The sequence below is a fragment of the Talpa europaea genome, assembly GCF_964194135.1.
Source record: "Talpa europaea genome assembly, chromosome: 5".
NCBI lineage: Eukaryota > Metazoa > Chordata > Mammalia > Eulipotyphla > Talpidae > Talpa > Talpa europaea.
In genome coordinates this window covers 8,301,115-8,328,737 of record NC_140071.1, presented here as the reverse complement: position 1 = coordinate 8,328,737, position 27,623 = coordinate 8,301,115, and positions in this window count along the sequence as shown.

The window sequence follows — 27,623 nt, the reverse complement described above, 5'->3', positions numbered from 1 at the left end:
ATTGCAGGCTCATGTCTGCACTTGGTTTTAACATTGGTTGCCAAGTATCACTCTTACAGAAATTTCACTGAGTTTCAGAAAGGTCATTTTGCAGATCTGCTGGGCCATGGAACAGGCATTGCCCCTGCCTAGTCAAATATCCAAAGCATGAAAACTGTGTCCCTACAGAACCATTTGAGTAGAGACCAAGGTATCAGCAGTGCTTTGCTTAAAATATTGTGTTATATCACCTCTCAGTTCCATGTGAGTGAATTCCTGGTTTATTTATATTGGCTATCCTCTTAGCAGTCATTAACCACCAAAGCAGAAATTTCGGAATATATCAACCAGTTCATGAGCTGCTAAGTACATGAAAACCGATGTTCTCCTGTGATCGTTCACAATTTGCCTGACAGCCCACAAGCACAAAGGATGTATTGCATCTGTAAGAGATGACCTCAGAGGAAGTGGTATTTCTCTTTTGCTGAAATAAAAGTTTTGTCAGATGCTGGAGAAGTCTATGCATCCCACTGTTTCATTTTGTTTTTATTTGGTTGACTGTTTATTACTGTGGTTCTGTTTTCATAATTCTTACAGAGCACATTAACATTAATAGAGAGCAAGATGAGAATTGGGTACATCTGATCCTCTTAACATGATGTACTTGGTAAAAGGAACTCTGGTAAATTCACCTTTATGGATGTGGTTGTAAGATGTATCCAGTCAGGAAGCATTCTTTTTTTAAAAAAAGATTTATTTATGCATACAAGAACTGAGGTGAGGGCCAGAGGTGTGGCGAGTGGGTGAGAGGACTCATCAGAGACACCTGGAACAGGACAGGTGGATCTACTGAACTACACTGCTGAGGGGAGCAGTGGGTGAGATAGGGTGGTCTGCTGCACCATATGTGGGCTAGCTACCTTGCCCGGGATTGAACTCATGTAGCAGTGGCTGGTGATAGCTTGATAGCACCGAGACTTTACCCCTTGTGCCACCAGGGAGGCCCTTGGGAAGCATTTATCCCAATGATTATGCTTCCATCAATTAGGGAGTTTGTACCCCTGGACAGTAACCATCACAAGTATTTCTCAATCATGCCCACTTGGGTCGGACAGAATGGATAGCCTGGATTTTAGTTCCCACCCCCAGTCTAGTCAGTTTCCAATAAAAATTCCCATGAGTCACATCCTGGAAAAATATATACTTACACTTGAAGGTGGGTCTTGTTAAGAACAGTATGCACAACCATATTTCAACATGGCTGCCTTTTCTCTGGCCCTGGCTGGGAGCCCAGGGTTTTTTTCCCTCTACCTCTTTGGGAGAACCTAGCAGGGAACCTGGAGGTAAGGTTCAAAAACTGTGGGGCTGTCCTCCTTAGAGTGATTTGACTTGGAGGTTAGTCTTGTCCTCTGAATCTAGAGCAAGATATCAAACCCAATGCTGGTTCCCACAGAGGTTTCTACTGCAGGATTCTGCTCTAGTTATTGTGATTCTCTGCTATTAATCTCTGCAATTCAGGCAATTATTTGCCCTGGGATGTCAATTTTCTGCTAAAGCTAAAAAAAAAAAGTTGATTTTCATTTTGTGCATCTTTTTACAATGCTTAGACCAAATGATGACTTCCAGTCTCTATATGGGTCTGAAACTAGATGTTATTTTTCTTTTTTTTTTTAAAGATTTATTTTTATTTATTTTATTTATTTATACAAGCACTGGGTACAGTCAGAAGCACAGGAGGGTGAGAGAATTCACCAGAGCCAGAGCAGGGAGCAGAGCAGGCAGAAGGACTGAAGTACACTGCTGAGGGGAGCAGCGGGCGGCAGGAGAGGTCTGCGCGTCATGTGGGACCCTCCTCCGGTGGCTGGGGAGCAGCCCTGGATCGAACCGGCGCTGCAGAGGCTGCGGGCAGCTTCGCAACCCAGTGCTCAACCGCTGCGCCACCGGGGAGGCCCTAGATGTTATTTTTCTTAATGAATCTTTAGAATATGAATATATTTCTTATCTATAGAGGTCATTAAACGTGTCTTTAAAAATATGCTATATGTTCTTAGGTAAAAAAGGAAAAACTAAACCTCAATAAGATGTATCAAATAACTTCTTTGAGAACTGATATCTTACTCTACACAAGCATAGTCCTACAGAAATATTTCTAAAATATGATTCTCAAGATTTATCACTATCACCTGAGCAAAATTAAAATTCAAGTGTTCACAACTTCCATTTACCTAAACTTAATCCAACAATTATTTGGCACATGAACTTGGGCATCAGCACATACACAGCCACCAGTGATCTGCAATATTTGTTGCATTTTAAACTTGATTACTTTAGTTTGATGTTAGCTCAAAGATATTAAGAGTTTCTAAAATGATAAATCAAAAGTAATTCATGTGCATATTATTTAATTTTAAATGCAGCTATATAATTATATGTTTGTAACTGAAGTTATCCAGCTAATTAATGCCACCTATAATGCATTTAATTAAATGATTAGTTAATAGCACATTCTAAGTGGTGATCTTGAAAGGGTAGAACAAGTTGGATAAGCATCCAGGAAGAGATACAGTAGCAAATATTGATCTCTTTAGCATTTTACTTCAACATTGTGGCAGTGTTAAATTGAAGGGAAAAAAATAATAAAAATCAATGATTTTTTTGCCTATAAACAGAACTTTTGACTGATCAAACACTAAAATATTGGGTAGGATTATTGAACTATCTTGGGTGAAGCTTTTTTCCTTCACCTTTCTCATACACAAAGTAATTCCCTTTCACAAGTAATCTCCTCATTTCTGTCCCCATCTCTCTTCTGTGGTTAGCTTGTTCTACTTCTGTTTGTGTGTGTGTGTATATATGATATATTATACATATATATATATATATATTATTGTTGAGTATCTGCTTATTCATGATATTGGTTTCCTTATAAATATAACTTACCAAGCACTCATCTTACCCTTTTCATTCTACCAATGCCCAAGCCCTGCTGTTAAATGTATCATTTGACTCCTATTTCTCAGTTTAAATTGATAAGCACAAGAATATAATCTACCAGATTTACCATTGTGATCAGTTCCATCATACAGTCTAAAAGTCTATGTATTTGCGCTTGAAGCACAATTCAGCTTCTGGTCAAATCAGCTGTATCTAAAGCCACGGTGGTATTTATTCCTCAGGGAAGAGCTTATGTTGTGTTTAGACTAAAATTTTACAAAAGGAGGTGAAGCAAAGCAGGGGAGCCTGTGGGAGTGATGTAACACTGTCAGACTTGCTGTGAAAATTAAATTAGGGAGTTTATATAAAAGATGAGTTAATAATAACTAACAGATTTTTCCCTTCCTCCTTCTCTCCATCCCTAGTTTTCTTCTTTTCTTTCTTCCTTATACCCCAACCTTTTACTGGAAAATTCAGGCACAAAGTGGATTAAGTTTCAGAGCTAAAATAAAGAATTCAAGTTTTTGGTTTATTAAATTTGTGATCCTATTAAACATCCAAATTGACCTGCCTAGCAGACAGATATCCCAATAGAGATTTTAGATATGTGCTTGAAGACATGCACTTAAGGTATTATTTTAAATCATGGAAAGGGATAAAAAAGGTGTTTTTTTTTTTAATATCAAACCAAGATTTTGGGAAGTGAGTCCTAAATTTACTGAACAATATTCAGGATACATAAAGAGAAAAGGGGGTTATGCTTATTTTGAAGGATGCAATATATAAATGAACTATGCAGATTATGCTGGACAAAGAGCTGAGAGGGCTGAGCAAAAGTGTGTTGATGGTGGGATTAGGACAGTAAATTTATTAGAAACCTCACTGCATTTCAATAATTATGCCAACAAATGTACAAGAGTTAAAAGGCTGAAAAAGTATGAGGCAGAAGTTGATGGATTAGATACTTAAAATGAATGTTTTCAGACGTAATAGGTCTCAGTTAAAATGCACCAACTGTCAAAAAGGATGACCCCAAACTAAAAAGTTTCTTTGATTTGTACTGGTTAAGTCCATCTGCAAGAAATTTTAATTTTAATTTTTTTAAGATTCATCAATTTCCTATGGTCTTAGACCTGTTTTATCTTACCTGACATGTCCCTAAAGTCATCTGAAGGTGAGTTATAGCTGAAGGCATGGCCATGGGAATAAATAAACCAAGTGAGAAAGAGAAAGTCAATAAACTGAGGCATTTGGGAATTAAAAGGATCATACAATAGATTCTGAATCTTGTAGAGTTTTGACAGAAATAGAAGTGAACAGGATGTCAAGGTCCATATTGAAATTATCTTTGAATAAGTGAAAATAAAGGAGATTCTGTAGGTGACAATTTTGATATAGGAAAAACTAAATAAAGTTGAATAATGGAGGGCCGTCCCTGGTGGTGCAGGCAGTTGAGCGCAGCACTGTGAAGCTGTCTGCAGCCTCTGCAGTGCTGATTCAATCCCGGCAGGTGGGCGAGGGTCCCACATGGCTCGGCAGACCTCTCCTGTCTCGCCCACTGCTCCCCTCAACAGTGTATTTTTTTGTCAGTCTGCCTATTCTGTTCCCCACTCTGTCTCTGGTGAATCCTCTCAAGCTCCCACCCATCTGGCCTGTACCCGGGTTCTTGTATAAATAAATAAATAAATAAATCTTTTTTAAAAAGTTGCATAATGTATACTGCAAAAAAGCAGGACATTCTACTCATGTGTGACTTAATATACATGTGGACTAGGAGAAGGACATAGTCCTCTGGAGTTGGCAGCAAAATCTATGGTTTTGTTTAGGGAGAATCTAGCTAGCAGGTAAAGAAAGTAGGTAGAGGTGACAATTCTTCAGAAAATCAGGGAGAATGGCTTCCAGATATCACATTGAAATTTCCACATAATTGATTGGGAAGAGTAGAGGCTTAGGGTACAATTTTGCAAACAAAAGCAAATCCAAGGTGACCAGTTTGTTAGTGAAAGATGGGGAAATGAACGGTGAAAGATAAGGAGGTATATGCAACACTATGGGAAAGATAGCTTAACTGATATACGATGTATAAGGCTTGATCTTCAAGAAATAAATGAAGTACGTAGTATTATATAGTGAGTTTCAATCATTACCTAGAAGCTGGGCAAAGTCATTTAGCTTTGTTATGGCAAATATGACACTTGGCAGGAACGTAGCTTGTGCTATTGCCTACTTCCTGGCCAACACAGCTAAGCTGAGGCAAAGGAGCAGCTTAATCAATCATAACATAGAGGAAAGGAATTAAGCCTAGCTACATAAAAGTTAGATTGAATTTGCCTGTCCAATGGCAAATTCTTATATCAGATTATAGGGGAGAAAAAGGTTATACATTTTATAATGAATACACCTCAACTCAAAGGTAAAGGAAAGTGGAAAAGATATGGGCCCATCAAATATACACTTGATAAATGAAAATAAATTTGTGAAGTTGGCAAACCAAATATGCAGTAAAGTGGAATAAAGGGATAGCAACCTTTAAAGAAAACCCCAGGAGTATTAGTACTAACCAAATTTCCACATACTGAGAAAGTGTGACCAGCTCTAAATCTTAATGAACCAAAGATAATAATAGTGAAACACATAGCAAAACTCTTCAACTGCATATATAAAATTATAAAGCCACAGCATAATGGGTGACTTTGATAGACAGCTTTCAGAGGTGATTGATGAAGTAAATTCAATGGAAAAATCATTTATGAGTTTGAAATAGCATGACCAAAGAGTTCTATTAAGTAATATTGTCTAGAACGTTGGACTTATATAGAAGCTCTATAATTTCAGTGCTTGGATGAGCTTACAAGAAGAGCTTACTGTACTATTCTTTCAGAAAATACAAATTACTGCAGCATATTTGCAAAGTCCCTAGCAAGAAGCATATCCACTCTTGGGCTTGTAATTATATACCAAGACTATCTTACACAAATAAATGTGAAATCCATATATGCATTAATTAAAGTAATAATGTAATCACATAAGGAATGGCATCACAGCTGCCCCACCTTCTCAGGAAGACTCTGGGTTGTGATGGGGGAGAGAGATTCTGGAGGAGAGGGAGGCTATTTATAAGGTTTGCACCCCAATATACTCCAGGGTGTGGGGCCCATTAACAGGCCCCGCTCAACTCAGAACATCATTAGGGCTGTTTAAACACGATGGAAACAAGACTTGGGTGCCTTATCAATCCTACATTCCTGTTAAATGGTCTAGTTTCTTAAAGTGGACTTTTCCTGTCATATTTCAACAGAAAATACACACACACACAAACACACATATTATTCTTGATCCTGCACAAGTCATCCAAGAAATGCAGGCATTCTCACCCTTAGCAAGGTGAGGGGACTGCTGGGGCCTGGCCTGTAGGCCACCACCCCAGGGACTGAGTCCGCTCATGCCAGGCTGATCCTTGGCACTCTCCGCCCACGCTCCCAGGGTGCTCGGTGGACCTGGTGCCAAACCCCGTGGGTCTTGCATGGCTCTTCAACCCCAGCCAGTTCTCACAGCCATCTACTTCCCCTCTCTCCCAACTCTCCTGAGAAGCCACAAACCCCAGGGACCTGGTCCCTGCAGCAGGGATGACCTGGAAGCAGCACTGTCAGCCCTGGAGGCTCCTTGGTCCAGGTAAGAGTGACCGTCCGGCCCACCCACTGCTCCACCCAGCTCTCCTGGCTCCAGCCACAGGGGAACATCCAGGCAGGTGGGAGCTGCTGCCTGATTGACATGCCGGGCAGAGGGAGGCCCAGCCACTGGGGGGCGGGAAGAGCCCAGGGACTGGCTGGGCACCAACAGGACTGCCAGGCCCCACCACAGGGAGCAGGATGCTGTCTGTGACCTTGGCTGAGACAGCAGGCACAAGCAGGAGAGGCTGAGCCTCAGCTTACAAAGTCCTGAAGTCACAAAGCTTTGCCAACCAGCCCAGTAGGGAAAGATGCCAGAGACTGGAAATTTCGTTGGCGCACTGGGAGTTTGGCAGTGAGGGGGGAGCCTGGAATGGTTCTCAAAGTGACATTGAGACCCTCAAGATCTCCCTTCAGGGATGATTTCTCTGCTGCTTTCCCCAGCTTCTCAGTCCTGGGGTCTTCTTTCTGCATTCAGCTGCAGCTAGGGAACTTGGGTAGCGATTGCCCATCACCGTCTGCAGATGAGCCTACTCCCACCCCTCCCTTGGGTGACTTGGCTGCTGAACCAGCTGCCCAGCCCTTGGCACTGGATAAATGGTGCCGCAGAATAGCGGACATGGTAGAGGAGAGGTGCCCGCCACAGCTCGTCTGTCCTGGTCAGAAGTCAGTGCACACCTGTGCCCACACACCAGAGCCTACTGAACCAAAAAGTGGATCCTCACCCCTGCCCACCCTCCTGGATATAAACAGGGCTTAGGATCTTTACACTCTGTCCTGTGCTGGCTTAACAAACAACCATTGTCAGATGTATAATAAAGTATCTGGAATGACATTTATCATCAATACAATGGAAAGCAGGGTTCATCTTTAAATAAGATTGCTGCTGCACATTTTCAGTTAAAATTTTAATTAAAACAATGCATAAATGTGCCCTATATGATTTTTTGCTGTGAGGCTTTAAATAGTATAAAGGCATCCTCTAGATATATTAGGTTGAGTAAAATAAAGTTTATGTGAATCTGTGTGCCTAGAGATACTCATTTCCTCAATAACTTAGAATAGGATTCTGACAGCCATATTTTAATCTTAATAGTTGTTGTACTTTGTCTTGGCAATTCTTTCTCCTAGTCATTATTACAATATTAAATTTTCAACATCAGGCTTTCTTTTTCAGAAGCAATTTGAATTTTTAAAGTAATATTTAGAGAATAAGTTATTTTTATAAACATTGACAAATTTATTTCTACTTCTCAAGACAGTCGCTTAGCAGTGGCAAACTATTGTTTCAGAAAAGCAATTAGTATCATACTCCATATCAAACAAAGAATTACGATTTGCATTTTCTGCTCTTTCATATTATAAAAATCACAAATGGTACCCTGATTGCCTTTCCAAATATGACGAAGTCTGGAGACATTTATTTCATGAAAATGCCATTCTTTTCTTAAAGATTGCAAAACACTGTATGAACATATATCATCCGGGGACCAGGGAAGCAGGTACTTTAAACAAAAGCACTGTCATCTATAACAGTAGTGATCACCACACTTCTGTGTTGCAATATAATATTCTCCAAAATCTAATAAAGTGTGCAGATGAAATTTGCATGAAATAATCATATGTCAACTTTCTGATATCTCAGGTTACCCTGGAAGACACTGGCTCATGCAAGGACATTAACAGCACAGGTTCCCGAAGATTCTCAGCAGCAGTCACTAGGGGGAGCCCAGTAGCAGCTGCCTGGTGAGTTGTATTTCACTTAAACAAACAGGTGGAAATCCCCACCTTGGAACTCCAATTATTTCGTGTATCTGGCTCATACTTTCAATATTGCCTCTGCAAGCTCAAGAAATAAATCAAAGAAAAAATTGAAGTGGTGCTGCCTGAATCCACAGGGTGCAGGGAAGGGAAGGAAGCAGAAAAGATGTCAGAAAGTAATGGACATGAACTTCAAGGCTTTCCCTATAAAAAACTTGGAATTGTAGTCTTGTTCTTAGATACCACCTTTCTGAGTTCTATCTGGGTACCTCGTTTTAATAATTTTTCACTGTCTCGCAAATACATTTGTTCCAATTTTTCTTCTCTTCCATTTTGTAGTTCTTTGCCAAGTGTCTGTTATTTCCTGTCTTTTTATCTTTTTTTCAAATAATTTATATTATCCAATGTTGGCATTATCTATGGGGGTCATGTACTAATTGATCCTCATTAGTGTGGGTAATTTTTTTTTCTTTAAGGCTCAAAAAATGCCTTGAGAAACAGGCTAGAGTTGAAGTTATAATAAATGATACATTGAACTTTGTGATTTTTCTTAGAATGTTCTCACGAAAACAATTAGACTCCCTGGGGGATGCCTTTCTCGTTAAGATGCTCCATTTGACTTTGATTAAAAATGCTATAAGTTGAAGGCACATTCAATGAACTATAGCTTCCAAGACAGCAGCACTTCCCAAATTGAGGAAAGTTGCTGAGAGCTGGCGTCTCCCTCTGTAGATCTTAGCTAAGTACAGAATCCTACCATTTTCCAGTTATCATCTGTGTGTTAGAGGAATGTCTTCCTGACCAGATTCACAATATAGATGTAGAGAGAAGAAAACAATGCATGTCAATTCAGTTCTTTATCAGCTAAAATAAATAAATAAATCATTATAATAAAAAGGAAAAATCATTAAAATAAACAATTTCTGGCCTATAGAACTTCAGTAACAGACCAGCAAACATATGGTGTTGTGATTTTTTTTCTAATGTAGTGCTGCTAATGTGTAATTTATTTTACCACTTGACTAATCTTTTATTTTGTTGTCTAAATAAAATGGGATGTGAATTTTTCAAAATTAAAGATAGGAAAATAAAGAAAAAAATTAGAGGAAGAAATAAATCACCACCTCACCTCCATCCCCAACAAAACAACAAAAGCCCTTTAGAAAAAACAATTCTTGCTCTTATTGACAGATGAAAATTATTTTAATTGGAAGCTATATTGTTCTGAAGTCCATTTTGGATGTCCTGCCTTCCAGCATTTATTGGACCCCATTTATTCTTCAGAAACTCTGATTTTCTAGATGCTTGAAGTATAAGAACAGAAATTTTGAAATCTTCAAGATTCAATGGATCTGGTAGCACCCAGAAATCAGACACATTAAAAAATAGCTTGCAAAATTGATAAATTCCCTTAATTTCTTGCTTTTCATTTTCAGTGATCTATCATTCAACTGAGATACATTTTATTAATTTTTCCATATTACTGTGAAGTATGAGTTTTTCAAGATGAGTCTTTCTTGAATATTCTTGCTTTCACTTGAATTAAATCTAAATGCAACTTGAATCCTGTATTAGATTCAACAATCGTTGTACCAGTATTTTCAACTTCTCTGCAGCTATATTAAAAAACATAGTTTTTGCCAAGTAATTGTTATTCTAGTCAGAGTTCCTGAGCATCTCATTGTTATGAAATCTGCTTCTCAATTATAAAACTAGTCACAGTATTTCATTTGTGCATCCAGAAATACCCTTGTCCACAGGGAAATCAAAGGGTCGTATTAATTATAGTTCTTAAGTTGAAACATTGATACAATTAACTTACAGCATCCATAAAACATTGTAGTCTAATAAAGAACAATTGATGCAGTGAGTATAAATCAAGGTTTCATAGCAAAAACACAACAGAGATGAAAAATCTAAGACCTCTTAATGGAAGAACTCCATTGTCTTTGTAAATTAAAGATAACAAATTTGTAACGTTGTTTTTCTCTTTTCACAGAAACAATTCCACAGATAAATTATCCAAAAATGCAATATCCTTCTTCCTAAACAAATAGCCTATTTTATCTCAAGATTTTAAGGGATGTTGAGGAAAATTAATATCCATTCAAAGAGAGAAATCATTGTACAAGATCTTCTCACTATAGTTTTTTTTTTTTTTCACATTTCCTCGTGGACTGGCAGAAGCTGTCAGTGACTTTGATGCACTTTGATATGCTTTGTGCCCTCATTTGCCAAAACTAAATAAAAATATGGTTGTAACCAAGGAAGAAAAATGCTTTGTACATTTGTAAATATAGTTTGAGTATGTGTGATAAAATGCAACTCGTTAATTTATTTAAATTTTCCTGAATGTTTTCTGGAAGAGTATATATTTACTAGTATAATAAACTACTGCTAAAAAGAATGTTTGAGCAGAACAATGCCCTAAAAAAAGTGTTTTGTTTTAATTTAGTTTTGGCACCTAAAAATATGAGGCTTACACCAATTGGGCATATGCTCGGTGACATATTAGTATATGGTGACTTAATATAATTCAAAGAATTATAGATCTATAACTCTGTATCCCCAGCTCAAATCCTGGTTTTCTCATACAATCAAGAATTTTTTTGCCTCATTGTCATGTAACATTTAACTCATTCAGGTTTAAAGAAAATGTTTAGAAGTCCCATTGAGCAAAGGCTAACGAGATTTTTTTTATACACTAGTCCCTGGGCTAAGCATTTTAATGGTAGAAAAAAATATTTAAAGTGATATATTCATTAATGTCTATCCAAAAAATGTCAGAAGAACAATAGAGCTTGTACATATTGTAGCAACAGCTACAAATATACTAAAGGCTTTCTTTGAATGTTGTATGTTTTCCTGAGATTTAATTTTCCCCGTTGCAAAAATATTATGAAAATTTTTCCTGTTTAACTGTTAGAGATCATCAAATTCATTCTTTTAGTCATTGCAAAATATTCCACATTTAAACCAATTGACACAAATTCATTTTGTTTCATCACATCATTGCAGGTATGACTACAATAAACACCCATGTCCATGTCTGTGTTGTTCGTAGATTGCAGCAGTGTGGAGGAGTAGAGAATGTCTACCTCTAATTGTCATAACTATTGCTCTTTCTCAAAGGCTATAAAAGTGTGTCCCCGGGGCCTCCCCTGGTGGTGCAGCAGTTGAGCGCTGGGCTGCAACGCTGCCTGCAGCCTCTGCGGTGCCGGTTTGATCCCTGGCTGCCGGAGAGGGTCCCACATGGTGCGCAGACCTCCCCTGCCGCCCGCTGCTCCCCTCAGCAGTGTACTTCGTCAGTCTGCCTGTTCTGTTCCCTGCTCTGGCTCTGGTGAATTCTCTCACCTTCCCGCGCTTCTGACTGTATCCAGTGCTTGCATAAATAATTAAATAAATAAATAAATCTAAAAAAAAAAAAGTGTGTCCCCATTTGAGCTGTAGTTTAAATGAGAAGTTACCTGCTTTGACCACACCCCCCTAAAATCTCAGCACAAAGACTTTTGTTTGATTATTTGCTTGTTTCTCCCTCAGGTAATTCAGATGGAGGCCATGCTCTCCAGGATTGCTCTCTGGGTTTCTTCCTTTGTGTGATTCTGCAATTGCAAGAGAACTTTCCTTCCAGTGAAGTATCTGGAAGTGATATGTGGTAGTCCAGCTAATTAAATTGGCAAGACCAAATCCATGATCATCCTAACTGCAAGGGAGTTTGGGAACAATGGAAAAACACGGGGTATTGAGGATTGCTTCCTCTGTAAATTCAAACTTAAATATGCTTTAAACTTAAATACGCTCATATGTTTGTGTTAAAAACACAAAGATGAGAAAGGAAGCAACACAATATATTTTAAAAAAATCTGCCATTGGATGTAGATAATGAAAGACTACCACTGAAGTCAGTTTTATAATAACTAAAGTGTCTTTTTTATATATAGACTTCTTTTTTGTGTTTTTTTTTCTTTTCATAGAAGAACTGTAATGTAGGCCAGAGGTGTCGGGGGGAGGGCTGTTAAAGGATTCACCAGAGACAGAGTGGGGAGCAGAACAGGCAGACTGACTGAAATATGCTGTTGAGGGGAGCAGCGAGGAGATAGGAGAGGTCTGCTGCACCATACGTGCGTCAGCAACCTGTCTGGGGATAGAACTCAGGCCGCAGTGGTGATAGCTTTAATAATGAAAAGACAAATGAATTAACAGTCACCATTACTGACGACAATTACTTACAATCACCTACTATTAACTACCAAATTATTACCAACTACTCGTGAATCAATTCTAAAATAGGAGCAATCCTTATAGAAAGAAACAAATAATAGATACTGGATAAAGTAAGAAGGAGAAAGGACAAGGTGAAGAAAGATCATTTAATCTGAGGGCAGGAAGAGAGAAAGAGGAGAATTTGAAAGACTAAGTATGGAGTAGTTTGAGTGAGAAACTTTACAATGGCTCCAGGATGCATTTCCACCCGGCCGTCTCCAGAAATGTGGCTCTCAACCTCCTACCTCTTACCTTCTACAATCTCAAGGTCAGTTCCATAGAGCAGGGCAGAGTTGGAGGCACAGTCAGCTAGCCCTCTGCACCTGACATAGGCAAGCACAGGTCCAATAGCCAGTCACTTTTAAGCTATCATAAGGTATGACTGTGATGAGCAGACACCCACAAATCAAAGACCTTCCCCAATAACACATCTTACAAATAATTCTGGGATACAAACAAACAAGAAGCCCAGGAGAAATCCAGAGAAATCCAGGAGCATCTATACAGCTCCCAGATATTTTCTGCATCCAACAAACATGTTTGATTTCTGATAATGAAAGATGAGGTCTCTGAGGGAAGTTAGCAAGCATCTAATAAAAGGAAGTACTTTGAGTTATGAAAATAGTTTTATTTTATATCCAGATCATTATACAGTTAGTGTAAAATTTTCCCAGGAACCATACCTTATAAATCTACAGATTCTCTAAGCGTTTACGCTAAGCAATTCTAAATGGGAGAATTTGGCCAAAAGCTTTTCCTGCATTAGGAATCATCTCTGAGCATAATCATTAGTTTGTGTTTTAGAAATTCTATTATCAACATGTTTACATCAAGACTGCAATTTTTTTTCTCCTATGGCTTTCAATATAACCTTATTAGATTAGACAAGGTTATATCTAAAAAGGAATATACTATATGCCTAATATAACACATTGATGATCCACATACGATAAAACATCTAGAACTATTGAAAGACACAGTTTTGATTTCTAGATAATATTTCTTCACAATATTTTAGAATGTGGGTTTGAAATACAGGGAGCCTAGTATATTACATAATTCTAAATTTAATTCATTCATTCTCTCCTTTCTATGCAGTTTCTCTAAAGCATAGATAATGCTTCTTAAAGCAATTCAGACAAAGACTAAATTGGAATTCTTGCCAGCATAAGCACTGTGCACACATTTTTAACGACATTCTCCTTTCAACATTGACTTAATATATTTTAGCTGCCTTATAAATCACTTTCAGAAATTTATGTCAAGTATAAATAACTCTACTTCCCACATAAGGATTCCTGTGTTTAAACAAGTGTACTTTATCCATATAGCAAGGTTGAAAACAAATATGGAAAACAATCCATCAAAGTTATAATCAAAGTTTCAGGCTACCAAATGTGGAAATTCTATGAAAAATATGTTATTGCACATTTGCTGGGGGCCTGGGATTAAAGAACTCTTCCATTTTAGGTCCACATCTTATTAAATAAGTATACTTTAGACCATTTAACAATAAAATTTGTGACCTCCTTTGCAATAGGTAAAATCCAATTTCCTTTTCAGTCAACGAAGTATTACACAAAATGTCTTTCTTCCCACTCTGCTGCTCTCCTTTATGACTTGGAGTTCATAAAGCAATTCCCTAGCCTGAGAAGCAAATAAACAAGCAAATGGCAGCATTTAAGGAGCCCTAGGCATAGCACCTAGAATAATCTGCAATATAACATTTATCAAGCAATAGTAAGTTAGAAAACATTTGAGAAATTTGTTTCTGGAGGGAGCTGAGAGAGCTCATTTGAATCCACTTTGTCTCATAAAGGAGACATTGTGTTCATAAAACCACAGGAACATTAGGGAAACAGCTGTTTCCTTTCAAAATAGAGCAGCCACATAAGGTGTAAATTTCAACAAGGGTATATAGCTTAATCAAGTACCCCATGTTATGCAAAATGCAATCCAGTCTGTAATTTCCAAATAGAAAGAAAATCATGACTTCATATTTTCTTATCACAATAAAACCTATCACATGTTTACAAAGAAGTGTTTGCCATTTCTAAACTACTGACTTTGAAAGTGAAGCCTCTCTTGATCTATTTTTAAATGTCTATAACAAAATATTTTTAATGAAAGTTACTTTTATAAACTCTTACCAAAATCCTTCTGTTGTTGTTTCTCAGAACTGTCAGAAAATGACAAGATAAGAATAAAAGTGGCTGACCATAAGTATACCTTCTAGAACTACTATCTCAGAAATTTTAGGTAGATATGTTATCAATTAATAAAAAGTTTAGATCAATACACAAGAAAAGTTGCTTATTTTGCTATTTATGTTCAACATAAAATATCAAAACCATAAATCAAAGTATATATTTTTAATTAGAAGCTCAAGAAAATGTAGCATTAAATATTAAAATTAATTTCACGTACCAATTGTTATCACTTAGCAAATAAATAAGACATTAATGATTTGGAAATAATTATGTTAATAAATAATTCAGTTGTGGACTAGGTTGCCATTGGAAAATCTACAGTACATTAATAATGATTCAATTGTCAATGATTGAAAAGTCAGGTAAGCTTGGTGACATGAGTTATCCAGACCTGATTTTGATACAACAATAAATGTACATAAATTAGAAAATAATTGTTTCTAGTAAAAGAAACTTCAACTAGGAACGACATTGTTACTAGATAATAATTGTTCTTGAGTATTGTAGCAAAATATACTATGTACAATATAAAAAAATCATTTAAAACCTTTTTTATTTAAATGACTCAAAATTTCCTATGCTTACTTCAAAATCACATTGTAAATGAGAAAAGGTTATATCAATCTACATTTGTAACAGATTTGTTATTTACCATATTAAAATATTCACTTGAAAATTATATATTATTTCATTTAATATTAACCAGATAATTAAATGGAAAGCTAATTTCACTCTAATTCATTTTTATTTTATGTTGTACAAATTATATTATTACATTATTTGTGAAACACACTATGAAGATGCTCATTAAAGTTGCCCATAAATAATGTTTCTCCTTGTTCTTTATATCAATAATTGTATAATCTTGATCTTACCCCAAGTTTTCAGAAGAAAATTCTTGCTTTCATCCTGCCTTGATGTGCTGAGTTCTAGTGGGAAAAATAAATGATAATTGACTTCCATTTGCTTACTAACCTACTAGGTAATAAATGTAGCATTTAGAAATATTAGTTCATGGGCCTCCCTGGTGGCGCAAGGGGTTAAGTACAGCACTATGAAGCTATCTGCAGCCTCTGCAGCACGAGTTCGATCCCAGCCTGGTCAGGGAGCTACACACATGGCACAGCAGAGCTCTCCTGTCTGCCCACTGCTCCCCTCAGCAGTGTACTTCAGTAGATCCACCTGTTCTGCTCCCATCTCTGTCTATGGTGAATCCTCTCACCCCCCACATCTCTGACCTGCACCCCAGCTCTTGTATGCATAAATAAATAAATTTTTTTAAAGAAATATTAGTTCACACTATATGCTGGACATTATATTGGGGCTTGCTGCATATGAAGAATTTTTCCAAATCAGGAGTTCATAATGCAGAACTTTAAGACTTTTTATGTCACTACATCATAAATCCTTCCAGCTTGGAAACGCAATCCAGTACTCTTCAAGTACATTTTGAAGTGGAATGTATGCTCTGCATCAGCCCGTATATCATGCAATAGAAAAAGGGAGGGAAGGGATAACAAAAGCAGGCACCTGAGTTATCGACTTGAAACAGTTCACCAGAGAAACAGAACCAGTTAAGCCTCTTTATTAGCAGACTTACTTATTTTAAGGAACACAATTCTGGGGGTAGCAAGTTCAAAATCAGGAGGCAGATCTCTAAGGCTGGAATCCCAGGCAGGAATTGCTATGCCCTCCAGAAATGGAGCAGGTGGGAACTCAAGCAGAATTCCTGTTCTGCAGTGTAGAGACAGAATTTCTTTTGGGGGCCTCCCTGGTGGCATAAGGGGTTAAGGTGCAACACTATGACGCTATCTGCAGCCACTGCAGGTCTGAGATCAATCCCAGGCCAGGGAGCTGACCCACATGGTGCAGCAGACCTCTCTTGTCTCTCCTGCTGTCCCCTCAGCTGAATATTTCAGTACATCAGCCTGTTCTGTTCCCCATTTGGTCTCTGGTGAACCCTCTCACTCCCTGCATTTCTGGCCTGCACTCCAGCTCTTGTATGCATAAATAAATAAATCTTAAAAAAAAAAAAAAAGAATTTCTTTTGGCCTATCAAGCCTCAGTGTTTACTCTTAAGAGCATTTAGTTCAACTGAAGACTTCTGAAAATTGATATTTTGAATTTTCACAAGGCTGCGGGCTGAGCAGACTAGATCACTCCCTGGGGCGCTCACGGTGAATGCGATTGAGACCACCTTCAGATGAGGCTCTTGCTTCCATTTGCAGAACTTGCTCCCTGAACCCATCTGCCTCCAGGACTTGACCACAGTCGCCCTCACCAACTGGGCACAGAGAATGATTTTGTTTTCCTGATGCACGATCACCAGTAGGTGGCAACCTTAGGACTGCTACAAAAAGCGGGCCAGTTTTTCTTGTGGAAGGAGAGACCCCATGGTTGGGGCCAAGGTCTCTCATTGCCTGTCATATTGACGACGTCAGATCATAGCAAGTTTAACAAGATTCCATCTTGGAATGATGCAGGCCCTATGGGGTGTATGTCTGTGCCTAGCGTGCATGGGCCAAGGACTGCATCCACTGGGGATGAGTTGCTCTATTGGACCATGTTTTGTCCCCTGTAATCAAAATCATTGGCAAGGACACCAAAGGTCAATAGGTCACTCCTTCCTCAGTTTCTACAAGTACAGAGTGGCCTCAAATTATGACCTGTGGATGCCCCTAGAACTTATTGAAGTGTGTGAGACCCTGACAGCCCAGAGACCAGTGTCAGAGACCAGTGTCAGAGACCAGTGCTGCTGCATACAGTCCTGCGACCTCAGCCTTAATTAACTTTGGAATGAGGTGAATTGGCCCCAGTTTCCTTGTGCCACTTGTCACTGAGAGGCTGAGCCACCATAACTGTACTTCCACATTGCACCTAAGCTGGGCCACCGCCTGTGTGTGCTGTTTCTACTTAGATGCTCGCAGCGTTCCTTCTTTAATCCTGCATTTCAGAATTCACGGGATATTTAGGATATTACTCTGATACCAAATCCTTTCATCTCTAAATTCAGGTGTTTGTTCTATGAAATGTTGTCCATATAAATTTGAAATATGTCTTCTAAGAACCTTGAAATCATGATTTAATTTTTAATTTTTATTGAGGAAATATTAGTTTACAGCACTATATGCGGTTCCTTGGTATTGGATCTACCTCTTCAGCTGTGAGTTACTGTAACACCCACCACCAAGACAACATAGCTCTCCCCTGTAGTCCACTGGGCCCCTCCACACTGTGCTCTCTCCACCTTTCTCCTCCTCTCTGGTAGCCTCAATTTTATTTTATTTTATTTTATTTAAAGATTAATTTACACACACACACACACACACAAGCACTGGGTACAGTCAGAAGCACGGGAGGGTGAGAGGATTCACCAGAGCCAGAGCGGGGAGCAGAGCAGGCAGAAGGACCGAAGTACACTGCTGAGGAGAGGTCTGTGCGCCATGGGGGACCCTCCTCCGGTGGCCGGGGAGCAGCCGGGGATGGAACCGGCGCTGCAGAGGCTGCGGGCAGCTTTGCAACCCAGCGTTCAACCGTTGCGCCACCGGGGAGGCCCAGGTAATCTCAATTTTATAGTCAGATTTCTAAAGCTTGTTATTGGTTTGTTTTCTTCTGACCCTCTGTTTTATTTCTCCGCATTTAAAATCTCAGTGCTAAGTAGAATACATCAAATAAATTTAGTATTACTAATTTTATGCAGATATTTTACATTTATTAAATCTTCCCCTCTAAACAACCTGATAGGTTTTTACTTGTTCAGACATTTTTTGTAAGATTCTCAACAAGATTCACTACTTTTGTTATGCAACCTGACAGCATCACTATTACACTTAAACTATTATTTAACTCTAAATAGTTTAAGGATTGTTATTTTGCAGTGAGTGCTTTTTTTTTTTTAATTTTATTAGGATTGATCATTTTCAATACAAAAAATGGTATTAAATACTCTGTATTTAATACTCTACTATCTGTTAATAATTTTTCTGGTAGTTTAGTGTAATTTATCAGAAAATGGATTTCCAAAAAAAATTATCTTATTTTGATGACTTTTCTAAAATGACTTTATACTACTTTTTCTCAGATTGTAATTATTCTGACATCTAATTTACTTGGCAATGCTTTGTTTAAAATTTTGATATATATCTACCAAAATAGCTTGATTTCCATTATTAATGATGTATAGTAAGTTTTGTAGGTAGCTCTTCAAACAACATTTTATATTATACATAAATTTTAGATCATATTTTTAGATTTCCAAATTTATTGAATTTATGACAATGGCTGTCACCTTTGAAATATGTACTTAAAAAAAACTTTAAGATTTCCCTTATAGGGCCTCCCCGGTGGCGCAGCGGTTGAGCGCTGGGTTGCGAAGCTGCCCGCGGCCTCTGAGGCGCCGGTTCGATCCCCGGCTGCTCCCCGGCCACCAGAGGAGGGTCCCACATGGCGCGCAGACCTCTCCTGCCGCCCGCTGCTCCCCTCAGCAGTGTACTTCGGTCCTTCTGCCTGCTCTGCTCCCCGCTCTGGCTCTGGTGAATTCTCTCACCCTCCCGCGCTTCTGACTGTACCCAGTGCTTGTATAAACAAAACAAACAAATAAATAAATAAATAAAACATGCCTCTATAAAAAATAAAATAAAAAAAAAGATTTCCCTTATAGCCAAGTACATAATCAATTTTATAAATGTTTCTCAGATATCAATAAAATAAATATATTCAATATTCCTAGAATGCAATATCAGATATTTATGTCTGAGAACAGTTTTTACAATATTTAATTCCTGTAGGCTCTCATTTATTTCTGCTAGAGCTTTACAATTCTGAAAAAAACATATTGCATTCCCTGAATATAACTCTATTTTTATCAAGTTCTTGCATTTCTAATAGACTGGACTTTATTTCTGGAATGCTAAGTGATTTGTTGCTTACAGTTTTATGAGTAATGTGTCTTTCAAGCAAATTGTCTTTTCTCATTATGCAAGATAATCTTTTACCTTACTTAGGAGCTTTTAACCTTAAAAAAATCCATTAGCCCTTGCTCTCACTTGCTTATCAATTTTAGTTTTTCTAAAATGATTTGCAGTTGTTTATTCTTGGTTTATCTTTTCCTATATAAATACTCCATATCAACAAATTTTATTTGACCTCAATAGTACAAAATTCTAAGCACACTATCATTGCATTAACTGTATATAAGGTATCGTCAGATACTTCCTTTCCTCCTGTCATTTTCTCTCCTCTTAAATTACCTATTTTGAGTCACTTTATTATTCTCTAGAACATTTTCTGAAATATTTTCTTTAGATTAGGTATGTAAAAGTCAGAGCCCCATCTTTTCTTTCCACTCCACAGGTAAATTATAATTTTTCCTGCCAATAAGGTCCTATGATTCTTTTTACCCAATAATCAACTAATATTTTAAAGCTAGTTATTTTAGTATATTTTTTAAAATAAGTTGTTTTAATCTATTTGAAAGCTTCAAATTTTTAAAAAGTACTTGCAAAAAAATCATGGGAGATTTTCAGTCTATTCCCTCCCACCCACAATACACACATACACACAGACACACACACACATTCTCTCACACACTATGCATCCTTTCTTTCTTTCCTGCTTAGTTGTGTGCAGCCTTCATTGTACATGTTTAGCAAGAAGAAGAGTTGCTTTGGATTCTTTCTTCCCTTCCCCAAGCTGGAACATGGATAGAGAAGCAGCCAGTCTCATGAGGACAATACACTTGAAGATAAGTCCCTCAATGCATGAACTTCTCTATGCTATTTCCTACCTGCTTACAAATGATTTGGAATCACCTTTCCCTCACACTCTGCTAACACTACTCTTAACCACTTTCCATCCAATCTCCAGTCATGTTCCTGGTTTTATTCATGGTGGCCCCCTTTATTCTGCACCAGTTCTTACTATTGTATAAAGAAGCTTGCCTATTTCTCATTCACACAATGTCTCCACTACAGGTGGAGGGGGCTTTGTTGATTGTTGTTAATCACTCGTGCTGAAGTAGTAGCCACCATTTTGAAGGTTGTTAGTAGCCGACCAGGACTCAAAGGGGACACTCAAGGGGCTCCCCCCAGGTTGTGTGATAAATGCTATGGTCAGTTTGCAACATATGGCCTGAAGTAGCCACATGTCTTCAACAAAGCCCAAGGGATCAGAAAAGATGCATTGTCACATTTGCACAGAAAGAAGACCCCTAGAAATATTAGATGAAAACTGTTAATGAGTACCTCAGCGTATAAGCCAAATATGTCTTACAGATCCTTAAAATCAAACTTGACAAAGATTGACTTAAATATATTAAACTATCAACATAACTATTTAATTATGTACCAACTGCAATAGATATTGACTAGACAATTATATGTAAAGATAATATAAATATCATCCTAAATTTGAATTATTAGATAAAATTCTTTAATCAACAAAATTTGTTTAAGACCAAGGTGAAAATACTTCTTTAAATCTCCTAATTATCTGCTAAAGATGTGGCAGGATGCTGTTATTTAGAACATCTGTTATTTACGAGTTCCAATTAGGTTATAAACTAGATTATTAAAGAAAATAAGCAATTTTACTGAAGCTAACATTTTAATTGTATTATTATATCATTCATTATCTATATTAAACCTTGAATAATTAGCCTTCTCAAGAAAACTTGCAAATAAGCAAATATTGCATAGGATTGTCTGTTGAATAATTAAACAAAGGAAGCCCTGTGTTTCAGCCTTCAATACATTAAATATATCATGAAGTTTTTTTTTAAGATTTATTTATTTATTTATTTATACAAGCAGTGGGTACAGTCAGAAGCATGGGATGGTGAGAGAATTCACCAGAGCAGGGAGCAGAACAGGCAGAAGGACCGAATTACACTGTTGAGGGGAGCAGCAGGTGGCAGGAGAGGTCTGCGTGCCATGTGGGACCCTTGCTGGGGGCCAGGGATCGAACTGGCTCTGCAGAAGCTGCGGGCAGCTTTGCAACTCAGTGCTCAACCGCTGAGCCAACAGGGGAGGCCCTATCATGAAGTTTTTTTATTGTTCTTATACTGTCAATTTCCCTATAAAAAGGAAATAGAGCTTCTTCATTATTTTCTAAGTAATATCTTCCTTTGGTTCTTAACAATTTTTCCCTTGTTGTCTCTCATAAGTTATTCCTAGCTGTATCCTGAATGGTTTATAAATCATATTATCCACCACTATCGAAACCAGTTTCTAAAATGGCATAATATGAGTACAAATTCTTCCTATAAATCAATAATCTGGTAAAACCATTATTTTTCTTAATTTAAGGATCCATTTAAAAGATACTTTTCTTAGAAATCTGGGAGAAAATGAATACAATCATGTTACAAACATATAATCACATTTCATTATCTCCATTTATATAGCAAGAACATTGCACTGATCACTATGTTTAAAATTGATTGCATAGTAATTTAGAAATACTATTAATAGGCATACCACTTTTCTGTCAATTATTTTCTAAAGATGAAACTGATTTTTTTCTAAAAGTTAACACATATGCTTTCTAAATATAGTCACATAATATTAAATATACTAATCAAAATACCCAACCTGTGATGAACACAAATATGAAAATCTTTCAGTTGCTTCCTAAGTCTCCTTCCCATGAGCTACAAATCTTTGCACACTTTTTTCTACTTAATTATCCAGCTTACCCTTTACCTGTTATGTGTTCTCTCTCCATTAATTCTACTGGCCTTCATTCATTCTTTAATAATTTGTATATTTGCTAGTTTCAAGAACATTAACATATGCTACCTCCTTTCTGTGATCTCCCATGATCCTGTCTAGAATTTTTTTTTAGTAGACAATTTCCTATTTTTGCATTTATCCACTCCCAGTACTTTGGGCTACTTTATCCCAGAATTCTACCAGGGATCCATGGAGTGCATGTGGGGTGAGTACACCCCACTCCAGGGAGAAGCTTCGTCCCTGAAGTCACTAGTATCCTCTTGTCTCTGCAGTGATTAGCATAGGGATGGACACATGCCTGAGATGGTTCAGTGAGAGTGATTTCTAGAAATTTTATGAGTCCCTAAAACCCTAAACTCTGACAATGACACTCGAGCTGCCAGGGTGTTCGTGGGAGCAGAAGGACTGCCTGGGCAGGAAGCCAACATGGAAAAGAGCAGATGGAAAAAAATGGAAATATTCAGACCTAATGACCTGGTTTGGACCCCAGTTCCACTCAGCTAAACCTTGTGTCATTTTGCTCACACCCTTATTTCTAGTCCCTCTGGCAAATATTAGGCGATAAATATATCTACCACTCAGTAGTGGAATGTAAGATACCCTTGCTATTTGATAATGAATATCAACATTGTTAAAATGTTGAAATTTGTATTATTGCTTGTACTTTATACTGAAATCCTCCACTCTCTGAATTATTAATGATTAAATATTAATCAACCAATTCATTCATCAACAAAATTTCACTGCTGGACAACTGTGGGCTGTGCAATTAACATGTCCTTGTGATATAAAGAGGAATCACACTACAACAATTGATTTTTCCTGCAAATGGCTTACAATACAGTTTAAGAAGACAAAGAAAATAATTGGAAATAAGATAGATGTTGTGAAGAAAAAGAGAATGTTATGGAAATAATATTGATCTGGTATGGGGGATGAGAAGTCAAAAGCAGGAAAACCTCTGAAGAAAAAGCATTTAAGCTAAACCCTGAAGATAAAGGGGTTGAGGACAGGCAAGACACTATTTTTCTGAACCTCAACGTAAATGCTTTATCAGAATCAACAGGTTGCTTCCCTCAGTACTGGCAATCCCCAAGCCCTGCTTTCTTTGCCTTCAAAGCACTTTTCACCACCGGATAAACATGTGTTCATTAGCATATTATCTGATTCTCTCTATATTTTGAACTTGATGAAGGCAAGGACTTTGGCTCAATGTTATATCCCTAATGCCTATGGCACAGGAGGGGTGAGTGATAAAACTGTTGAAGTAATAATCAATCCACATCATTTATCCTGCATATTTTCATATATTCAGCATCCATCAATAAGCCCGTATGGCTCAAGCATATAAATCTGATAAGTAAGGATGGAGCTCAATAAAGAAAAATAAGTTTGGAAAAGTTAATCAATGCCTGGTTGTGTTTAAACTTTATGTTAAACTTTGACTCTATGTTTAAACTCTATGTGGTTGATTATTTCTAGAAAAAAGTTTTGGATTAGTGGATATAATAAACCTTGAATTTTACCTTGATTGTGCAGATCTTCAGGAAATGAATATTTTTGCATCCTTCACAAAGTGGCAAGTTGGCAAAAATCACACAAGTCTCACCCACCAACTCTGGTTCTGCTCCTGGAACAATTGCAAACACATATTAGGCACTGATCACTGTCTGGGGGAAAATTAAAGAACAAATGGAACAAATTAATTTACTCTTAGTTGTTGTCAGTGTGTCTAAAATTCTCCAATTCTTAGCTTCAATTCATTAAGAATTTACACCCTTTCTGCACTGACTTTCTGACTTCTTGAACTCCTTATAATTAATCAATAAGCAGATTGGGATCTGGAGTTCAAAGATAACAATCTTAAAATGATTTCACCTGTGGCAGTAAACTGACTACAGTAACCTGAAAATGATACAGTAAACTAAAAGAGAGATGAGCTCTAAATAACTTGGAATGATTTTTGAACATATCTAGAAAACATTCTCCTAAAAAGGGACAAGTATTTCTAGCTATATTCAGAAGAAACACTATTTTAGTCAACTTCAAAGTCTGAATGGTAGAGTATGACATCTGTTTTGGGATCTCAGATTAATGCCATATTTACCAGGGATATGTAGAGGCAGGAATGGACACGGAGCCAGATCTCTATGATCCCATGCAGAACGGGTAAAGGAGAGAGTCCTGGAGACCTTGGTGGGTTTTCAGGCTTTTATTGGGATTTACTGGGTACATGGCAGGCAGGGGTGCTGGGGGCTAGAAGGGTGGCAGGACTCCCAGCCCCCAGCAAATCTTCACTCTTTCTGGGCTCTCCGGCGCTCTCTCGGCTTCTCTGCTCTCGGCTTCTCTGCTTCTGCTGGCGTCCCCATGATGCCACCCTGAAAAGCCCAGTCTTAGCCCAGGTGAATCCCATCTACATAGGCCCACACCCTATTCCAGGTGCCCACCATCAGGCATGCATTCAGGACTGCAGGGTTCCGTCATCTATCCTGATGGTGGGAGGGCAGAAAAGCCTGATACTTTTTACCTTACCCTATAGGATAAGAAACCAATAATAGATTTAATTCACATAAAGGGCAAATAAGTATAATGGGCAGTCTTTTTTGAGTAACAATATTAACGCTTGGGGTAATTCTAGTCAAAAGCTGTAAGAATCACATGCTAGTCAATAAAACTCTTTATTGCATGGGTCAAATAAAATGTTCAGCATCTCTAAATATTTTCCCCTGGAGTAGTCATCAAGTCATCTCAAAATGTTAACAGATGATTAAGAACTACCTAAAGTCAGTTAGTTAAATGGCTGACAGGAGTGTAAATTCATATAATGTCAAAGGAATCTCACACACTTAACAAGGATGAAGTAAACAAATTTAACTGTAGAAGCAGTAGACTGTTATCACTTCCATTTTTTATGTTAAGAGGCTTTATATATTTTCTGGATTAAGGATGTCAAATTTTAGCAAATAAAAATGCATGCCACTCATATTTGAATTTCAGGCACACAGCATACTTATTATTATTATAATTATTTTCCATGCAATATGGAGGAATTCCTTATTTTATCTGGCACATTATTCCTGAGTTGACACACAGCACCTATCATATCATCCTCAAACATTTTTAATTTGAGTCTATGGAAGCTTTTTGCATTATCTTCCTGTCTGAAGGATATTCAGTGAAGAGGATAAACTATTCAATGACAACACAAGTGAGAATATAGGCAAAAATGATGAGATGGAGCAAGACAACTCCTCTGCTCTTTTTTTCCCTAAAGATTATTTATGCATACAAGTCCTGGGGTACAGGCCAGAGGTGTGGAGTGATGAGAGGATTCACTAGAGACAGAGTGGGGAACAGAACAGGCAGACTGACTGAAATACACTGCTGAGGGGAGCAGCAGGCTAGACAGGAGAGGTCTGCTGCGCCCTGTGGGTCAGCTCCCTGGACTGCCAGAGATCCAACTCATGCTGCAGAAGCTGCACTAGCTTAACGGTGCAGTGCTTAACCTATTGAGCCACCAGGGAGGCCCCTCCTCTGCTCTTTTAACAAGTCAATGAAATTTTAAAAGGAATATGCATGACTGAAAAATAGAAAAGGACAAGAGAAGTTGTACTGAGACATTTTACCTGGGTCAGATATGTAGGGATATTTGACGAAGAATGGCACATTAAGTGAGATGAAAACATTCACAGGGAAAGCAATGTTATTAGTTCATAAAATCAGGTTTCTCCATGATACACACAAAATGATCTAATGTGTTTAAAAAAGGGGGAAACTATATATTTGCACAAAAAACTGGAATGTCTATGCTAAGATGCTAGTGGGAAATTCAGAGTGATGGAAATATTATGTGATATCCTTCACCTTATTTTCAAATTATATAGAGTATTTATATTAGTCATTAAATGATAAGTCATTGATTGAAGTAGTTACTAAAACTCATGTGCAGAATTCTGATAGTGTGTATGGTTTAGAATCGGACTGTTTGGGAAAGGGTTATGCACTGTAACTTTGGCACTTTCTTCAGAAAATTTCAATGTGATCTTGGGAATCCTGTAGAACAAAGAGCTCTCAAACCCTATTGTAAATGTGTCTCCATCCATTGGCCTCCTAGGGTCCACCTGATCTATTCTCTAGTGTAAAACACCAACTTGTAGAGATGATAAAAGCCTAAAATAGTGCTGTCTAAGGTTTGCTTAGCTGATCAACATACTCAGAAGTCCAAGACCTTTACTGTATTGCTCAATGTGTATCTTCGAGAATAACCATTTTCACATATTTTTCTATTTGGAAAAATTACATAAAACCTGTATTTTTATACTTTGCAGTAAAAATAGCATGTTCATTTAGAATGAATTAATGTTTTAATAAATTTGCTGCTATATTTGTTTTTTCAAAATTATAGGTCAATGTAATAGCAAATGTTTGCTAAAACTCCTTACCTGCAATAGGCTAGAAATATTGCAAAAGCAAATAAGTTAATAAAATAATAATTTGGCCATTAAAAATAAAAAGAAATAAAGTAACCAGAAATCTAAGGATTTGTAGAGAAGAAAAACTATCCTATACTAATATCCTATAATGACTCTAAGAGCCCAAACAATGAGGGATTAGACTTAAAAAGATTTTGAGAACAAAGATCCAATAAAACATTTTTAAGCAAAAAAATATAATTTAGGGTAAATATCAGATTTAGGGTGAAACTTTCTGCCCAATACTTTCCATTTACCTCAAAGTGTCTTTTATTAAGTAAAAGTATAAAAATAGTGTCTTCTATTAAATTAAAATAAAGAAACCTGAAAGTAAGAAAAATATAAAGTATTATTTGGAGTTTAGAGTTATGACAAGTAAGATATTTTCAGACTGGACACTGTTTGGAACCAAAGATACATGATATGGGCTAAGACTTCAAGGGGGTTATTTATACAAATGCATATTTTTATAGATATCTGTATATCTGAGAATCTCAACATAACCACTAGCCTCTGCCTCCCACAAAAAGTCCTTAGATTGCTGACATTTATTAACATTCTTGCTAGCGATGGGATGATGGAATGTGAGAATGAGAAAATGAAGAC